The 22,236-nt window shown below is 31.8% G+C and overlaps 1 protein-coding gene and 1 long non-coding RNA gene across 2 annotated transcripts in view; both read left to right on the top strand.

Moving 5' to 3' along the window:
- The window catches only part of LOC125071209 (phosphofurin acidic cluster sorting protein 1), a 129,714-nt gene that overhangs the window by 2,149 nt on the left and 105,329 nt on the right, over positions 1-22,236 (top strand). The window lies entirely within an intron of this gene.
- On the top strand, positions 570-20,724 carry LOC125071210. Its single transcript, XR_007119907.1, has 3 exons — positions 570-581; positions 11,166-11,168; positions 20,598-20,724. It is a non-coding gene; the product is annotated as an uncharacterized LOC125071210 (long non-coding RNA).

Here is a 22,236-nt window from a genome sequence, read left to right as displayed (position 1 = left end):
ATATACAAAAATATAAATAATAAATTAATAAATAGTATATACATACATAGATTATAGTTTTATGTTTAGTTATTAATAATAATAATAGTGTATACCTAATCAATTTCAACTCCCACTTACTATAACAGTAGAAAACAATTTTAAATAAATATTATTAAATTTATTGAGTCTTCAAATCTCAATCGAATCAATAATAGCATTGTAGGAGGGCCAGCCCCAGGGAGCTGAGCTAGCGTATAACTGCTACAACCTCTTTTATACCGTAAATGCGCCACCATTTATTTGAAACTAGTTGTCGCCCGTGGGTTCGTTCATGTTTTAGGGGTTTGTCGTCAGATATTCACATAAAATAGTACCCTATATCCTTCCTTCGAATTTAAGCTTGCTTCTAACTTCATCAAATTCGGTTAAGCAGTATGGCCGTGAAGGCGTAAGAGACAGACAAGAGTTACTTTCGCATGAATTATTAATATATTAATTAGTACAGATAAGAGCAAGTGAATGGTGTTTATATGTTTTTAAATCATAAATACAACATGTTGCAGTAACATGGAGAAGACGTACTCGTGAGACGTGTACTCGTAATATCTCCTATTTTATCGATGTTTTTGTCGGATGTAATGCAGACCTAGTATAGTCTGGTTCAATACAATATTAGTAAGTGAATATAGAGAGAAATAAATTCTCAATTATATAGCTAATTCATAAATATATATACAGTCAGAAAATCTTGACAGTTTTCTTTGTAGCCATTCAGTGTATCTTTTATTTCTTTTGTATACAATTATCCTATATCGTTCGACCGTTTCGTTCACGAGAAACTTTGAAGTTTTAATTCAATCGGATGTATGGTAAAGAAACGATTACGGGATAGAAAAATGCTCGAATTTTAGGCATAACTTTATAAAAGTTGACTAGTTTGATTAACTTCGATTTCGCGTTGAATAGGTACTATATAGATTATTAGTAGTTGTTTTTAAGTTAGGTAGGTATAATATTGTTATTTATTCAAATATACTAAAATTACTTTAAAATCGTCATGTTCCAGTTAAGCATTAAATTAAATGTAAAGTCATCTTATCGTCTCTAAACATCAAAAACCAAAATAATTTTTGCGAGTTGTTGTGGAACGGAATACTAATATTTCGTTTAGAATAGTAGTCCATACAAATATTATACAGAGATAAGATTTGTTTGTTTGTAATGAGGACGTAATATCCGGAACTAATGATCCGATTCTAAAAATATTTTTACTGGTAGAAAGCTATACTATTCCTGCGTTATATAGAAACTACTACTACTATTTATATCATATAATTTCCTTTAAAATATACTTCACCCGCGACGAGCCGTAGCGACTAGTTAGTATATATATAGATATATATTACTAGTTGTAGATTTAGTAGCCAAGTATTATGCATGTATAATTGTATATGTATATATGTATGTGTGTATGTATGTCCTTCTTTGAAGTTCAAGCCTGCTTCGTAATAAAATTTTATCAAATTCAGTTCAATGATTTGTCCGTGAAATAACAACAGACAGAGTTACCTTCGCATTTATTAGTATAGAAGTATAGATTATACACACATAAATTATATATATATATGTTATTGACCGTATTGTATAATATAACTAACAATAAGATTTAGTTCTATAGAGAATCAAAACAATGGACATTTTTTTGCTTCACATTAATAGCTGTGTTCAAGTCAAACACGGTATCCGCATAGTTATATTCGTATAACTTTGATACAGCACAAACGTATTGTACCTTTGTTACAATGTGAACAGATGAGCGCATGGGAAAACATGACAAAAAGTATATCTTTATGTTGATTTATAACGGAATATTATTGTACATACATTCGTTGTCTTGAAAATGATGATTGTAATAGGTTCTCTAATATTTTGTGTGTTTCTAATATGTGGAGTTCGAATTTGTTGATATTCGTACAGTATGTATAATGATTCGATATGATTTATTCACGATAGGTATCCGCGTAATTCAATTGTAACAACAGAGTTATTTTCGGTTCTTCAGCTTGCATTATTTTAAAATTAATTTTATAAAGAGTTGTTGTCAGAGCCAGTTTGGATAAAGTGTTGGTGTCCAATAGGCAGCTGGCGCTCCGTTTCAAGATATCCATAAGCCGTATCATTTGTGTCATCATCACTTTATAATAGACTCAATGATTCATAGTGATAGAGCTATATGCAGACTCGTCTGGGAATAAACCTGTTACCCTACCGCCAAACAGCAATACTAAGTGTTGCTGTGTTCCGGTTTGAAAGGAGAATTAGCCAGTGTAATTACACCTTGGATCTTGTGATCGGCGCATCGTTGACGGCGAGACTGGTCTAAGAGTAACACTATCCAAGTAAAGTTAATTTAAATTCGTTTCCTAAAATAAAAAAATATAAGTAGTTAAGTTTTAATAATATGGTCGAGGAGTATATTTTCTAAAAATAGTTTTTATAATAAGCTGATACTGTGATATTCGATATTGTAATCGTTTGCTGAACTATCGATACCTAGACATAATAAAATATATTTGTATGTAGACATACTATATTATACCAACGTTACGATAAACATTGATACGTACGTTAATTTTCTACGAGCAATTATTTCGCCTACACCTTGCGAACCTTGTAAAAGTACTCTCCGCAGTTAATGAACTGAATCGTAGCGATAAAACTAAAATTATATGTAAAGGAAAGCGAACGGCACGCACGATTCACTCACACAACCACAGGTTATGCAAATGTAGTAATACCATAGAGATATACATACCTAAGGAATCGCCTTTGGACTTGGGATTGGTATAATTCATAAGAAAGATCGTGAAATTTAATCAAGTATAATTTGTGCAATAACATTAAAATATTCTCTATCCTTTAGAATAACATGTTACATGATTTAATTCAAAGTAAAGTAACGCTGTGAGTAATAGTATAACGACATTAAAAGCGTGATCAAAAAAATCTTTGCGCGTTATTTAAAAAAATATCTGTAAGTATACAATTGAACACAATAGATAAGTGTTAGGTTTAATGTTTGAAATATAATGAAGTAAAAACAATCTTTTAACGTACTTTGGGAATGTCTTATTTTCAAATAGGTAGTAAATTTTTGTCAGACTTTCATTGAAGTATTAGAATATATTTCTTAAAAGAACGAGCAGAACGGGTCATATGAAAACTTGAAAATGAAAGAATGCATACATATAATCATACATGAAATTATTTTATAGCTCATGAACTGATAAACAAATATTAATGTCTTACGTAATTAATTCGCATTGAATTGAGCAAATAAATAAACGAGAATGTCACTAAGTGTAAACAGTATTTTATTTATTTTATGTAATAAATTAAAAAACGTTCTAAATAGTAATATTAATTCATTAATACCTTTCGTATGAAGTTACGTATAAACCAAGTCAAGAAGTTCAAAATAAGGAGCGATTATCTTGTATTTATTTTTATAAACCACTCGTTTCTTATCACTTGTATTGTATGCGCTCGCGCCAAGAGGGTGACCGCAAGGTCGCCTTTGTCTTGGAGGGTGACACACGAGTGCCTGATATTGACTCACCGTGCCTTCTGATAGGCATGTGCTAAATTAAAATGCCAAAATAATTAAAAAAAAAACCAAACGTTTCCAAGCAAACAAATCTAGAATAATTCGCTGTTTTATTTGTGTTTGCAATTTATCACCTGCTCTGCAGCGAATATCGTGTAGTGAATAACTTTTTATGTTAATTTATTCTGGGAATGCATACGAGTAATTTGGTCGCTTGATTGCAAGTGCTCGTCACACTTAGTCATACTTACTTTCAAGAAGTAATAATCATCTTTTACGCCGTAAATTATCGGGTCTAAGATGTGATATGTCTAGATTTTGCGAAGAGTCGACATTTTTACGAGACATCCAGGTTTATTTTTACATATAAAACAGACTAAGTAAAGTAAACGTCCTCAATGGTATCATATTGGAAATGGGCTTGGACTTTGGTCATTCGTTTTTTCGAATATGTCCAAAAAACAATGCGACTATTCACACTCAAACTGAAATAAATGACACTTTTTTGGAGTAAAACGTCTTATATTACTTTTAGTAATTACATCGTTATGATATAATCCTAGTCTATATTCCTTGAGTTTGTAATTAAATTTACTGAAAAAATTGTCAGCTGAAAAACTAAGCATTTATCGCCAGCCGCCATCGGGACAAGATTTGACAACATTTTCCTCCTCAATTTGCACTGGTTTATTTTATGCTTAATATTTTACAAGTGCACCAAATCGGAACATGGTACCTTAATAGTCTTGATGTTAGAGCTGATGAAATGGCGAGGCGCATATATTTATATAATAATATATATATTAAAACCTTTTAAAAAGTGCTATGTATATTGGTTTTAGTAGGATTTTCAGTTAAGTATTGCAATAAAAAACGACTCCTTATTTATTTGTTAAATACTTCTACCCGTAATACGAGTCTGTAAAGTCATCGGAGTACAAGTCTAAAATTATGAATACGCATTTATTTATTTATTCATTTGAAACACCATCGACATATTCACAAAAACAATTCAATTAAAAGTACACGGACCAATGCAGTGTGATACACAACTACAGGTATTTACAGCACTATTGAATTAGAATAAAAAATAATACACTCTTAAATTAATAATAATAATAAAAGAAACTAAACAAGCATAAACTTAGGCAAACAACCGTTACATAAAACGTATCTGTTTTTTATTGTAGTTTTAATAATTTAATAAGAGTAAATTGCAAATATAAATCATGTTAATTTTGCGGTATTTTATTGATGTTATAATATACAGCTGGTTATAGTTACTGATGAGTAAGTATTAACTTTTTAGTTCGCTTGTGCGTGTTTTAAATCAAAACAAAGGAAAATCGCAATTGGTTCAAAATAAACTTAGTTGCAAATAACAGCCTAGCAGGAAATATTACTGTAAATTGCTTAAATAGTATGGTAAGATAAGAATTTTATTTACTTCTCGATTATCGCCATCTATTTCGTCCAATCATAACCATCCGTTCAAAAATACGCAAAAAAACGTCCGTCCAACCGCTTAGGATCAGTTAGTTGATATTAATATCCAAATTCCACCTCATGGTGTTTGATATAATAGACAAATTCAATCATAGACAATTATACATATAATAGTAATAATTTCAACTTCCAAGCACTATACAAAATATTGTCTTACTGACAAATCAAAGCGGGCGCAGAAACAATCACTGCACGATTTATTATTATTTATAACATCTATACTAATATATTAATTATAAATGTGAAAGTATCTCTGTCTGTCTATTCGTTGGCGTTTCACGGCCATATCATTGTATGGAATATGTCATGAACGAAGCTTGAACTTCAAGGAAGGACATAGGCTTATTTGCATAATCCCTGAGAACCAACCCCTAAAATACGAGCAAAGCCGCGTGCGTCACCTAGTGCTCCTACACATTATATACTCCTAGTTAGAGTTCTGTAGAGCGCATCGAGGTCACGGCTGAATTTTATGAACGGTCGAAAATTTTACAACATTTGCAAGGTCGTACTTGTTTTGATGGCAGTGCATTGCCTGGTTGATAAAACGCATTGTGTTTCACGAAAACATTATTACGTAATATTAATTTTTATTTCTTGATTAATTTTAATTACTTTTTACTGTTTTGTAGTGATGCCGCTTGTGGATTTATTTTTATTGGTGGATCGTTCTTGAACGTTATACGGTTTGAAAACATGTCTCGGTCCACGTATTTAATGGATTAAAAAAAAAACACGCCTCAAACATATAATAAGCTTGGCGCGTCTGATTATTTATTTTTATTATGTATGCTTAAAGATCAATCTAAAACGGCTAGGCTATTTAAACTTTATTTTATTGAGTAGGTCTCCAGGTAGTCCTCATATTACCTTTATAAAAGCGGAAAAAAATATGTTTAATAAGACCCAATAGATGCTATTTACGGATTTTAGTTTATTCAACAATAACCAATCAATTGATTGCGATTATTTAAACTGTTCTATATTCAAAAAGTATTTTTTGTATTACATAATTTTTCAGTAGTTTTTTATGACGTTTACATTCCCGTTCTCTTATTGATATTCGCCCACACCTTTTTGTTAATTAAAATATGTCAAATTAATCGACACATGTAACTACTTACTAATCTTTATCAAAACCAATAGTAAATTTTATTAAAGATTTCTTCGAATAAAAATCACCGCTTATGCTTTCCAATCTGGATGGTGCTTTCGTAGAAATTACACGATTAGTCCATCTTTCGCCCATAGGATAGGAATTGCGATTCAACGAGGTAATGTTGCTAGAATTCTTGTCACCATTCCACGCGGTCATGTTTGTACAGTGACTATTTTTGTTTGTGTAGGCATTCCTTTAAATATTGCTTTAATAATAGTGCACTTTGCTTTATATCACGAGTAAAACAGCTTTCTTAGCAACGCTAGTACTCGCTCATATTTACAAATTGAATTCATAAACAATGTTTTTTTTTTTTCTTAGGTTTTATATACCGTATAAAAATAAATATTTGTTACTTTAAATTTTGTTCATAGCCTAACTAGTTTTATACTATCAATTAAAAGAAAAAAGGAAATGGCGTTTGAAAAATGTCGGGAATTCGGATCGATAATCAATTGGTTGTAAGATGTTTAAAAACAAGTCATAGTGGGAAATAAACCTTTACCTAGAGTTTTCTTGGAGTGGAGGCTACATAAGACCATATACTATACTATACATACTATACTTATAAATTATGTAGATTTCAATATGATTTAAGTAAAGTGAAAAGACTAAACCCTCTAGGAGGTCCCGTTAAAAAGTGTATGTCAAATTTGCGGTGATTCGAGGCATATTTTTGTGAGAAGGTAAATTTAAAATTATTAAATTAATTTCAAAAGATTTTTTATCATTTAACAGTGACATATTTCATTTAAGCTATCAACCACTTTGTGACGATAACAATATATTATCGTGTTAACATTAAAGTGTCAACTCTGTACAGAACCTATTAGCTCTCGACGTAGCCTTCATAATTATTTATCTATTCACTTTACGAAATAAACTTTTCTCATATAATCCATTTAAATATTTCCGTTTCTATGATTTACTTTATCTATATTCGATATAGTTATTCTAAACATAGAAATTGCCTCTGATCTGTATTCGTGGCCTTCCAAAGTCACGTATTAGATGTGATATCGGATTCGGCGTTTTTCCACAGTGTAGCAAGTTCGAGTCAAGTTGTTGAAAATAAAAACGTCTTATGATAAAATTGGGTCACGTATTATATGTGTCATTTCGGAAATGGAAAAGAGTAATCATGTAACAGTAGTGTTGTTTTGTCAGAACCGACTCGCCGTGTTACGCTATTTCGATACGTGTGTCGTTTTATTGATATACTTATTGTAGTCAATGTTGCGTATCTCTTCCTGATATTTTATCGTCGTCGACTTTTGAGCTCTCACAGAACGGCTCTACGGCAGTGCTAAACTGTAAGAACTGACTTTGTATCTCGCTCGTAAAATGTTGCAAACCGAATAACCGTAACAAGAATATCGAAACTCATAGCCGAATACGAGCGTTAAATGTCAGGATGTGATATGCGGTATTGACTTTAATAATTATAAAATTTATGGGTAACACGTATCATAATGTTGTATCACTGTAAGTCATTACACGAGTGAGACACGAAGTGAGTTCTTACAGAATCGCAATGCAAGTTTCGGAGATTAATCTAGTGATTTGTAGATCAACATTCGATTTGCAAATATACATTATACAGTAAATATACCGAAATAATTTTTTTACAATCTTCGTCTGTCTGTCTGTTTGTTTGTTCCGGCTAATCTCTGGTACGGATGGATGGATAGATTTTGACGAGACTTTCACTGACAGATAGCTGATGTAATAAGGAGTAACGTAGTCTACTTTTATTTTAGAATTATATATAGAATAATAATAAAGTCACGCTTGTTAAATACAAACGCGCACGAAGTCGCGGGCACAGCTAGTGTAGAATAAGTAAGCTCAATAATCCACGTATCATATATCACAATGGGCATACCGATCCAGCTCGTATAGACCGGATGTTTTGAACGTAATGACTACATCGTTGTTTATCATATAGTATTGTTCAAACTTCCATCCAGTGCAGCTAACTTTAACCGCCTCCACATAGGCTTTACATGCCTTTATGAATGGCCTACATACTTCTGGATATTGATTGAAAATATTTTATTAAATGATAAATTAATTCGTCAACAGAAATTGATAGTTAAACGATTTTGATGTGACATTTTGAATCAACGTTTTACAGATGTGCAAAGCGGTTTCGAATAAAGACTCTCGAGAAGAATCGGAATTATTGTATGTCATTGTTTTTTAAGAATATGTAATTGATGTCTTTTTTAGGGTTCCGTACCAAGGGTTAAACGGGACCCTATTACTAAGACTCCGCTGTCCGTCCGTCCGTCCGTCTGTCATCAGGCTGTATCTCATGAACCGTGATACATAGTAAGACCAGTGGCGTAGCTATCGTAGGGCCAGGTGGTGCAGTGCACCAGGGCCCCTGAGCTCTGGGGGCCCTCTAACCTAAGCTATGAAAAGAGCTTTGAATAGAGATGAAGTATGGATTTAACTTACTAATGATATGTTCAATTCACTGTATCCTGTATCCCATTCTTATTACTATCTATAATTTTGAATGCCAATATACGTTAAAGAGGGGGCAAGGGCCCGATTCTTTTTCTATGCACCGGGGCCCTTACCCACCTAGCTACGCCACTGAGTAAGACAGTTGAAATTTTCGCAAATGATGTATTTCAGTTGCTGCTATAACAACAAAAATATAACTAAAAAGTGAATAAAATAAATATTTAAGAGGGCTCCCATACAACAGACATGATTTATTTCCTTTGTGCGCGAGTCCGACTCGCACTTAGCCAGTTTTTTCTATTTTAGTCATCATTGTTATAGTTTTTGCGTCATCGCCAGTATAATCTACATATATATAATTTAGTAAAAAATTTATTCTATTCGTTTTGGGATTAGTGTTAACATAATAATAGAAACTTGCGTATGTTTTTACAAGTACTATTCGTAACCGTGTGTAGTATATGGACTATGGGAAATTACTACGTTCGTAGTCTCAATTACATGACGTCAAGGCTTCTGATTGCCTACCTTTTTACTGGAACATGCAACGTGTCTACGGAACAGCTGAATAGTTTGTGGTATAAGAGTATAAACAGAGGTGATTTAGTATTTACATCAGCTTTTACAATAACGAGCCAAAAATGAACCTGTTAATCTTAACCACAAATTGCGGTTGAGAACCTGGAACAGAAATTTTATGTAATTTTTATTTATAATTCATCTCGTGCCCGGCGGTGAAGTTAGATACTGTGAGTAACTTACTGAACCAGCGGATGGAAATCAGCATTATGTATCTGTGCGATATATGTCGTGGAATAAGGTCTTATAATCTTCTTAAAATAAGAAGGGGCTTTTGCCTAGTAGGAAAACAATTTGTTGCTCAAGAATAATGTATGTTATATAATGTAAATGATACCAGATTTTTTTCGGTCCTGGTACGTAATTTGAAATTCCATTATGTTGATATGTAAATGTTGATGGATATTAAATGATTTAATTTATTCGCGGTCCGCAAACAAAAACAAAGATAAAAGTATATTATTTACACGATGAAATTACGACTAATTAAAAATTATTTATATTCATTAACATACTAATGATCAATAATGTTTACCTTTAATGTTTATGTATTAATTTTTGACGTCCTAATGAGTAATTTTAATGTATAAGATGTGTACATGATAGATTATGTTTTACTATACATACAGATAAAATAATTATTATTATGGATGTTGAGATGATTTGTTGTTACACAGTCGATTAGATTCAAATTAAATTACATTTACATTTTAGAAATGTGTAATGTTACCTCGTCATCCTCAAAACACTCACTAGTTAAATATTACAACCAATTTAATATAATATGTAGGTATATTAATTTTATACAATTAAACCAGACAAATACGCGGGCCGTATTATAGTTCACAAGGGTGTGCACAAATGCAGATTGTGTGAGAAAATAGAGTTTCTATTCCTTCACTCTCATAATCCAATATGACGGCACATCCGACCGACCGGAAGTAGTTCAGGCGCAGGACCAACTCGTATTTTGACAGTAAAACCCGATAACTTTTTATTGGCCCGACCTGGACTTTGATCCCAGGATCTCGGGATCTTTGACCTTGTAGCCACTAGACAAATGAAGCAGTCAGTATTTAAATTTATATACCTTGCATGAAAATCCTACGCTCTTAAAAACATAGCCTACATCACTAACAATTTGGTATTGTATATGTATTGGTATTGTATAACGTTATTTTGATGGTCTAGTGAATAAATTGTTTATCTAAAGTTAATATTATTATTAACTATTCGGAACTTTATCGAGAAGTCTCAAAAGTCGGGGAGAATATTTGCTTCGGATTTTCAAAACATGTGTATCATACAACGATAAAAAAAACCGTAAGTGAAGTTGGGACAGTTATGTGTATGTTGGCCTTGTAAATAATTATTATATATCTGTTTTATGAAGTAATTTATAGGGATTTTCCCCACCAAGAATAATAATGTAAACCGGTTCATTAAGTTATTGAGAACTATATATATAGTATAATATCAGGTTGTGAAAAAAAATATATATATAACACAAAAACCCTTCAATCGTAACAATATCAGTGTTGGCAGTATTAACTTAAATTTTTTATGTCTTAATTTATTACCGATTCAGAATAAAAATATAATTCAAATTTAGAACTTATTCGAACTAATGATTAATTATTTTTACAATAGATAAATAGACTAGGCTGACCTAAATAGAAACAGTGGAAGCACAATAATCCCTCGTTTATGTAATACGGATCTCAGATAAATTAATCATTATCACATCGTTATATCCATTTTTTGTCTGTCTGTACTTTTTATATAAAAACCGATACTAAAGTAAAAACGACAATAAATTAGTTCATTGACCATACGAAAAGTGGTTCGATCCGTCAGTTCGTTCATTGCTAACGGTATCGAGATAAGGGGCCGCGAAACTGTCGGCTAATTTCACTGATCCACTTTTTACAGTACGCAAACCGATACACTAAGGATTATGAGAATAAAGGTTATATTTGCTTGAAATTGTTTGTTTCTTGGTTCATTGTACAGGTAACAACCGAACGGCCTCAATTATACTACTAGATATAATTAATATATTTTTTTTTATATCTTGTGTCAAAGAGTAATTGTTGTGATTCCGTTGCTTCTGAATTTTTTGTCTTTATATACATATATATTAATTGAGGCATTTAGTTACATAGTTAAGTTTCGAAATAATAATATTTATTTCATAATTCTTAATAGTACTAAATTTTTTTATACATTTTTTCGCAAACTATTCTAGTTTCAAAGTAAGAAACTTTAATTATAAATAATTAGTATTTATAATTAAAGTTATTCAATTAACGATGCTAACAAAAAAAAAATGTACAGACACAAAAGTTTGGGGAGAATATAATTGATTATTATACCAAATATTAACACAGACGTATTATATATATTAGAGCTATATATTTTTTTTGGAACAAATAATTTTTGGATCTTATTTGTGTCAACCCTAACAAAAATTTGTCATCGACACTTTCTAACGACTCTATTCATAGAGTTATTCTATCAAGTTACTTTCTAGGAATCGTTTATATTTTATTAAATTAAGTTCATCACAACATAACATTTTCCATAATAAAGTAACGTAACTCCACTCGCAAATTATGTACATTATTTCACCCTTTACATCTAAATAATATCTAGTTTTCTGGTCTGGCAACACTAGAAAATTAGTACAGGCAAGGTCTTTACATAACATAAAACAAGGAATATTATATTGAACAAGTATAATTATATACTTGTTTATAATATATGATAAGATAATATTTATTATTGTTGAAAAATTGTAAGATAATTATTTAGCAAAACTATATTTTTGATAGTTTTGATGTATTGATTTGATTTGTTGAGGGTCGTTTGAAATATACGAACAAGATATGACGTATGAAGTCTTTCTATTTTTACTTGCGTTACGCGTATAATAAAAGATCAGTTGCGATAAAACTCAATCTGTGGATACGACACACTTTATGTCATTGAATTGTACTTTAAAATAATTTGATTTTGTTATTCTGCTTAATTGCATTTGTTTCAACTATACAACAATACAACTTCCGTTTAAATTGAATTAGTAATCGATTTAACGTCAAAGTCCTTCTCATGACGAATTTTCAATTCAGTTCAAGTATCAAGACTGACATCGTACGGTACAGAAATACACAAACGAGTTTCACTTAGGAAGTTGTAGTGATTCAGAGTCGATTTCCGCGAGATGAACGTGAGTGAGGCTGACACGTTTCGTGACTCATCAGTCATCACGTCTCTTCTTGTACAGTGATTATTGTCTAAAACGGTTGTTGCATTTATATTTTTATTTATTTTGAATTGCAAACTTCACTAACAGTACAAGAAATCATATACCATTTTATGAAAGAAAAACGCGATATTAAAAATAAACTTTACATATACAATTTAATTTAAATATTTACAGATGTTAAAGAACGTTATATCAATAATGACCAAAAGAGAATAATCAATGTTTTGCTAAACGTCGTGTAAGGCCTTTTGTGATTTACTTTATTGGTCTGTGTTATATAGATAGACGAACGGACCTAATCGCGAGTAAAATATACGCAAAGAGTATTCACAAGATGTAACTAAATACATATCACTAAATACACGAGTAATTTAGAGCTAGTTATAAATACGTGTTAAATGTCTGCATTTCTTTAAATAACAAAATGTTAATGTATTTTTCCCGTGTTTACCCGTTCTCTATGAAACATTTTTTATATTGAAGATTTCATTTGTTACCTTTTAAATGACATCTGTCCAAAAACGTACTCTCTCTTGTCTGAGTTTTATTGTTTAAACGGGCCGTAGCGTGATTCTTCACAGTCCCCCGTCGGGTATAATTACGCAGATGTTATCGCAATGTGGATGTTATTTGAGGTAATTTCCCGTTGACACATCCGAATTTTGTGACGGAACACGTCGTGAAATGTGAAACAATGTCACATACAACGTACAATTACGTACGTTGATATTTGACGCGGTTTACATTTATTTTCTCATTTATTTTTACATTAATTTTTTGATATGATTGACTCCTTTCCTGGGCGTACGCCTCTATACAATTTCGCCTAGGTTGGTATTATGCACGTCAGTTTTTAACTGTCAAATTTATCAAAATTTTCTGGTTTATATTTTTGAGTGAGACTGTATAGTTAAAGGCAGCATAGAAGACATATAAATCCATATCTAGTGATTGATGTCACGAATGACTTATATTTTTTAGAGCTATATGCTATCAATAATTTAAAAATAAATATCGCGTATGCTATAATTTATCAGTATCGTCAAAACAATATCCGCGAGGCTGCTGACAGGGCAATTTTGCTTCTTCATTGTGACTCCATAGCGAGGTTTTCATATCAGTGAATTTATTATATTCATAACAAAAGAACTCGCTTTTAAAAACGTACCATTTGTTCATGAAAATGTGCTATTGTTGAATGAATAATTTATGTTCTATTTAAAATTAGATACAAAGGAATAATGTCTTGATTAAGTTTTTTTTTTTTCATTTGTTTATTGTAAATACTAGCAGTGTATCCGATGCAATATAATATCCCATCGGAAACTTTATTCAGAACGCCAACGAATTTTCTTAAGTTATTAGTAACTTGCATTGCCCATAACTTAATAATTTTACTTCGGGTTCCCAAGTTTCTGTGCCCCATTTAATCCCCTAGTGAATGTTTAAAAAAAAAACATTTCGTTCTGCTAGACGTAGTTTTAAGCGGTGCGTTCTATGTCAGACAGCCATTTTAAATTTTTGTTAAAGGAAATATGGTATACTATTATTTTATAATATAAAAATACCGTTGTATGTGTCCCCTTAAAATACTTTTGATTCTATTTAAGACATGAGAATATCTACGGTTTCATTAATTAATATTTGTATTCAATAATTAAAAGAAAATAAATATATAAATGTTTAAGATCTCTTCAGCGCACATTGTAGACTAAGTACTACATACAACATTATATTTAAAACTGCTAACTAGATTATCATGTATTAGTTTACATATATATTACTTAGTTATAAAACTAATATATATAATAGAGTAACTTTAACGAACATATTTAATATGAATGTACGGAGAAGTAAAATACAATGTAAATGATAAATTATGTCATAAATGTTAATTTAATTAGAGTTAATCTTCCACTTAAGTTGCAAAGTAGTGAATTTAATTGATGATTGCTTCGATACGTCGGATAGAATCTGATATAAAAAAGGTGTTAACTGTCATGTTTTTAAAAATGTTAATTAAGTACAACTCGTCTTCGATTTTTTTCTAAGCCCTTCACTTTTTCCAAGTGACGAACCTGACACTGTCGATAGGTGGTAGTTGAGTGTGTGTGCGTCAAGTGCGCGTGTGCGTGTGCCTGTTCCTGTGCCTGTGTGTGTGTTTGTGTGTGCGGGTGCGTGTGCGTGTGCATGTGCATGTGCGTTTGTGTGCATGTGTGTGCATATAAACTTTGGGCATAAACTTTTTTAGTAGGTATGTTCTTGCACTTTTAAATCATGTCTTTCTACAAGATTTAATTATTTAAAAGTTACTATAACATTTTACGATATTATAATTTACGATTCAACGGCGTTTAAATTCTTATAAATCTTCATGACTTTCTGAAGCAAATTACTATATTATAGTAATTTTTCAAGAAAATCTCATGAGATTCAGTTTTCTAAAAACATTAATAATTTAATAAAATGAATGTTCAAAAATTACCTATTAACCTACCTACTAACGCAAAATATTAAAAGTATGCCAACTGCCAAGTAATATTATGCAACAAAGAAATTGAATATTCCGCTGTTGACGTAACTTAGCAGGGACGGTGACTTTCACTGCGCAACTTTCTTGTTGTTTAGGTTTTAATATAAATAACTTGAAACCTGTTTTAAATAATGATAAGCTTTACTTTTCTAGACTATTTTGCAGCTGTACTGCATTGTGACGTTTTTTTATTCAATGTTTAAAAAAGTATCTTAACGTAAACTCTTGGTAATTGTGGAATAGCTTAATTATTAATATGATTTTAGATTGGGATCCTTAATCGATCTTGTAGTAAGGATAGGATAGTTAGCGTAGTTATAAGTTTAAAATCAAAATATTCTTTATTCGAGTGGGCTCATGAAGGCACTTTCGAATATGATGATTCGTTACAGTGTTGAATTAAATGTAAAGCTGCCATCGGTTCTGAAAGTAGATTCTAGCGAGAAGAACTGGCAAGTAACTATTCTCAGCCATTGGAATAGTTTTATTAACACGCCTTCGCTAATTGCACATAATATAATAGTAATTTCCTATAAACCATTTCCAATGGAGACGCAGAAGATTGACGATATAAAATTTAGTTCGCTAAGACAAGTGAACACTTTTTATAGAATCAGTCTCAAAGTCAGAAATAATGACAATCTGACAAAATCTGTTAAGAAATTCTTAGTAGTCCGAAGCTACGACAATAAACATCCATACCTCGGAAACCACGTAAAACAAAGTATAATAAGTAACATGGTTAATATAAACTGATATTTGATCTTTTTTAAACATCGTTATGTCGATAATAAACTTTCAATTCATCGATATATTCGAATCGGCAACCAATTTTGTCGATATTAACACATCGATATTTCGATTTAATCGATAAACATCTCTCGCCTATCGGCGTGGTACATCTTAATCGTTACTTATCGTCCGTTAGTAAACATTGCTGTTGAACGAGGAACATTCAACAGATGTTCTTTTTAAGTCTTCTAGAAACTTAAAATGACCGCACTGTTGCAATACTGTTTATAAAACAACGGTTTTAAAGTAACATGGTACAGTCTTTGGTCCGACAGTGAAGTGTTTATAAATATACGTTTAGAGAAGCGATCGTATCGATCCGATCGAGCTTGGACTACTGTGTGAGAAAAAAGCCTTTTGTAAATCGATTTTTGTATAAATTGCGTTTTATATCTCTTCTAAATACATGTGTATTGTGTGTAAAACAAAATTAAACTTTTTATATTTTAGCAAATATTATTCGTTCACACTTATCATTCTTAATAAAAAACCTCAATAGGTTAAGAATCTGTACTTACCAAATATTTATGACTGATGAGTGTAAAAGTGCTCGGCAATGGCTTCCTCTCCCTCTGTTGAGTATGTTTGCATCGTATTTCATCCCGCTGCTTCAATGCGAGTTTATGGATACACAGTTGACAGAATTTTATTGAAATTAGACAAATGTAGGTATCACGATATTTTCCTACACCGCTACGAGATGAATTATTAACACAAATTAAGTACATGAAAATTCAGTGGTACTTGAATCCACAATCATCGGTTAAGATGTACGCGTTCTGTCCATTCGGCACTAAAAAGTGTGTACAAAGAAAATGTTAGTAGGTACCTATACCTTAAAATATAATAATATAACTAATAACCATCTAAAAACATAAAACGTAATCGTGCCTCTCCCAACACTGGTATGTATATCATTCCAAAAAGGTTTGATATTAAAAATAAACAATGTTTTGGAGCGATTCTATCTAATCATATCGTTATTTTTCCAGACGATGTATAGACAATAGTGTATCAAAATAAATAATATATAAAATTCATTTAAAATCTATGTACAGTTTTATCTGTTATTTGTGTCCATTATATAAAACTTCCAATTTGAAAAGAGAATAAAACATTACTAACAATTTATTTATAATAACTAAAATAGTTAGCCAGTGTTATTTAATTTAAAAAAATAATTTTAATTAATATGTAGTGTACATTGTGCCATTGTTATGTTAACAGTGAATTTATTATCTGAACCAAAATTGTATGCAAAGCGCTCGTCCTCCGGAGGGTCAGTGATTAAGTAATCAACTCGTCGAACAATATGTATGTATACACAGAGTAATTGCGCGGTTTCAATAGTTTCCATTTGTGTACTAGAATAACATGTATGTTGACTCTTAAGGGTCGAACGCATTGCAAAGCGTAGCGTAAGCGATTGCGAGCTAAACAATATACACGTCGTTTTCTAGAAAATACTGAAATGTTTAGAAATAGAAATTAAATATTAATTTAAAAAAAATAGAAATTTTATAAAAAAAAATTAAATAGCAATTACATTTATGTCAAATGAAATGTCATTTATGTCAAATGAAAATAGAAATTTGTTCTTTTCGATTGGAATTAATTTGTCTTTATTCTCATGTATCCAGTGCAAAATCCTTATAAGTGTCAATAGCGTAATGGCTTAAGGGCCGACTAAATGGAGGGGTCGATAGGAATTATTAGTAATTCCTTATAATGAGGCTCTGCTACTATTTTTTTTAAGCGTTATGTTGACGGCAGCTAATCTCAGAGTAGCCATTTAGATATTAGGTATATTGCGTAAGTTTTTTCACAACGAGAGCAGTAATCTTTTTCCTCACTTTCATTTCCGATAGAACGACAATCCGATATTGGAGGAGAGAGAGATTATGCGTAGTAATCAGACTTTACTGAATTTCAGGGTTGCTACAGATAATTTCTTAACCGAAAATCTCAAATATTTTTGCTCAATTGTTTTGGGATTTAAACACTAGAAGACACTAGATTAATGAGGCAGTTTAAATGTGCGTGATTGATTTTCAAAAGTGTTTCGATCGCTTTCGCTTGTCATGTTCGCGTAAGTGTACCTGATGCTTAATACGTACTTTAACGAGAAATATGAATCACGCTAATGATATTTTCATATGATTCTGTATAAGTTAACGGTACGACTATTTATAAATTGTTTATGAGATATGTCACTTTGTTCATTCTATTGAATGCAAGGTGTATAATGAAACATGTTCGTCATATAGAGTGACAGCTCGAATATTAATACGCGTCATTATATGTAATGATTAATTAATTTACAAGGAGGCCCTTCGAACGATTCCACGTCCTACCATCGACTCATCAATTATGCTACGACCGAACATAATTACAGTGTGTACTTGTGCTGCTAATTCTATTTCGAAGGGTAAATAAGACAGTGTGATTACGAGCGCAGGTGCGATGTAGGGATTGGTAATAGACTTCTTCAGTGTCAGTGGTTTTGAGTGAAGGTGATCATTTAGCACCCGAAAGCTAATTTGCTCCGATGCCTTCCTAAAATTAATTATCTGAATTAATTCATTCATTGGATATTGAGTATATATTCTTAATTTATAGGTAACTCTTTCGGGTCGTGTCGCGTTTGCCGTCCCATTGGATTATTTGAGTGAGGGAATATAGAGTGCATCTGTGTTTGCACTCATACTGTGCACTTTAACATGTCCTGCGTAGTTAGCTGGTGGATTCGCCGCCGTGACCGAAATCGGTAAGGTAAGGACGACATTATTGAACATATGAATGCATTAAAATTATTCAACGGATAAACAAATGTTCGATATAATCTTTTTGGTCAGCACACGTAAAGGAAATCTTACAAAAACACACATAATACATGCTGTAACCTTTGTTCTTTATATTTTCGGGCCTGTAAACGAAACGAGATGTCAGATGATGATGAAAGTGTTGGCGATGTACATTATACATATTATATAAAGTTTAATTGTACTCTATATACTGCACCTTGCCCACCTGCACCTGCACCCAGTTTTCAGAAAATAACATAAAAAATGAGAGCATGTTTTCAGAGGGTGCGCGAATCTCTCAGGTAGGCGCGAATCGTCATGAATCGATAGGTGAATATAAAATATAGAATGTTTTATATTCGAGGCAAATCTTCTCGATAATTTTCACTCGATTTGATTCATTCTATAAAAGGCATTAAATCGAGTAGAAGATTTCTCAACCGGGACTCATTTAATCTAAGCTCAGGTGAGGGATTCGGAAGGGAATGTGAATTTATTTTATAAATGATTGAGTGTGGATATAAGAGGTCTTTATAATACATTACTTTATTAAAGATATATAAGTATAAATTGTTATCGTTAATAATTTCTAGCCTGCGGTTAAGCAAAAGGAAGGCTTATAATTTTAGCAGAATATCATAAAATGAATGTTAGTATATTTATCTTCTCACTTAAAACTGAGCTACCAATATTTGACAACTAAGGTTTGCTAGTTTGTTTTAGAATTCTGAATTTCAAAGAAATGTAAAAGCCAAATATTTATAGACAAAAACCTACGATCGGTTCAGAAAAAAAAAAAACAATTTAAATATTTGAAGGAACGGCGAAAGAAACTCAATTCAAACGGCATTGAATTGCACCAACGAGGCGTGTCAGTTTTGGATCAAAACAACAATTATTTTTAATGCATACGCCTGATATGATAATATATATAAATATATTAGTGTATGAGTAATGTACTAATTCGTTATCTCAATATTATCATGTAAATCGCGTTATAGAATATCATGCGTGCTATATTTATGCCTTTGTGTTTTTTTTAATCCGTCGTAATAATTCATTATGTTCGTTTCTGTTGAGATTTTTTTTCATCGAGTCGTTTTAAATTAGTTCATATTAAAATCATAATATTCTTTATTGAAGTAGGCTTTTATAAACACTTTATAATCTTCATGCTATAGGATTACATTCGTGTGGAGTAAGACTTGGTTCTCTTTATTTACTAAGAAGAACTGGCAAGAAACTCAGTAGTTACTCTTTTGTTTGCTAATAAATACTTTAAATAAGATAGATATTCTTTGTTCTTTGTATGGTATGCAATATTATATTATGCAACAAAATACACCATGTATTTTGTTTTTAGTTACACTCACACAGCGATTTATGTTATTTGATATTTTAGTGTTCCTTTTTAAAAATATTTAATCCGATAAAGTGAGTAAAAAGTAAAAACGTACAATATTTATTTTAAATGAAACATATTTGACCTGAAGTTTTGGCGAGTTTGAACGGTATAGAAGTTGATGTGCTGCAGCGCTAACAAGCGACGACGTCACAATAACAAGGATAGTATAGATCTTAACCCATAGGATAAAATACATATACATATATGCGAATATTAAAGGGATCGAACGGTGTCGAAGTATATTAATCTCAAACATACCTACATATTTTTTTATAGACAAGATATAGACAACTATCTGATAAGTTTAATATTATGAACGATTAATGTAAAATATGTTTGAAGTATAACTGTAACTTTCAAGGGCATTACATTCGTCTTGTGAACAGAATCCTTGCGACGACGCTTTCTCCATTGTGGTTTGCTCTCAATACTGCCGACTCACTATCTGCAATGTCTAAACTTAGTGCTTTAAACTAATGTGGAACAGCGATACGCCCGCAGCTGCGTTCGTGTGTACGCGAATGAATCTTCATGTTATATTTTACATTATATACATCATACAACTAATACATAAAGCTTATAAATAAACACCTTGTAAATGTGTCACTGCTGGTCTAATCTCCTCTCCCTTTGAAGAATTACTCACATGTAGTTTTCTTACGATGTTTTCCTTCAACGTCGAGCACGAGAAGAATTTTAAACACAAATTAAGCGCATGAAAATTCAGTGGTGCTTGCCTGGGATTGAATCTGTAATCATCGGCCAGATTAGCTCATAAGCGTTAAAAATATTCTACATTTGGAACAGCTGGTTTAGTTTGACGGTACAGCTCCGTCTCCGTCAGTTGGAGCGTGATGTTATATAGAATACTTGTTTCCGCCCCCAGTTTCGCTCGTGATGGAGGGGAGAGGTGTTAGCTATGTCCTTTCTTTTCCCATGCAATTTTATTATAATCTTAATTTTACGATGATATGATGATGATCATGATGAAACAATCAGTTTTATAATATTAGTACAAATTCGTTTTATCTTTATGCGTCCTTCTCTTTATATTAATATACTAAGTACATGTTTTGTAAACGGATAAATAATAATTTACATAATTATAATTTGACCTCAATCTAAACAATTTTATATAATTTATACATAAAATTAAATGTTAATGACGTGTATAATATCGTATAATGCTTTTGCAAATAATAGTTCATTATCCTCATACGTCGTAAATGACTTTTAACTTTTCGTGTTAAGAATAGAATGAAATTAATTATTTTTTATTGAATTGAAATGAGTCGTTTGATAGTGGTCAGCAATAAATATTAAACAATCCTTAGATCTCCAAAGTTACCACAGACCTTGGGAGCTAAGATATGACCCTTGTAGTTATCCTGGCTTACATCTCACTAACTCTCCAAACCAGAATACAATACTAGGTATAGCTGTTTGGCGGTAAAATTTTTGATGAGTAGGTGCTACCCAGGCGGGCTTTCACAAATCATTACCAAAGTTTTTTTTTATAAAATTAAAGTTACTCTACCTCCATTTAAGTAGAGGTTATATTCAAAACATTTGTGTCAACGTTCTTTCCAAAGAAGGGGATTTAACAATGGCAACACTGCTATTGTCCTAACTCAGACTACTACTGAGAATTTTATGACAGAAAATCACTGTAACTGTTATTGGCCCGGTCTGGGCTATTAACCCAGGGACTCGGGATCTGCTAGATAATGAGCTGGCCATTATACCAACGAGGCAGTAAATATGTATCTAAAGTAATAAATGTGGAGACTTTATTGTGTAATGCCTACTTAAACGTTTTTTCGGAGAAGATTTTCTTATATAATATTAATATCGACGACCTCCGTAGTCGAGTAGTGTGTACACCGGTATTCATGGGTACGCCACTCCGAGGTCCCAGGTTCGATTCCCGGCCGAGTTGATGTAGAAAAAGTTCATCGGTTTTCTATGTTGTCTTAGGTTTGGATGTTTGTAGTACCGTCGTTACTTCTGATTTCCCTAACACAAGTGCTTTAGCTACTTACATAGGGATCAGAGTAATGTATGTGATGTTGTCTAATATTTATTTATAAAAAAATATATATAACTAGTCGCGCTTAGCATTGCAT

Source organism: Vanessa atalanta, chromosome 18, assembly GCF_905147765.1.
Source record: "Vanessa atalanta chromosome 18, ilVanAtal1.2, whole genome shotgun sequence".
NCBI classification, from domain to species: Eukaryota; Metazoa; Arthropoda; class Insecta; order Lepidoptera; family Nymphalidae; genus Vanessa; species Vanessa atalanta.
The sequence above is the reverse complement of the archived record's forward strand: the minus strand, read 5'-3'. Positions and strand labels throughout refer to the sequence as shown.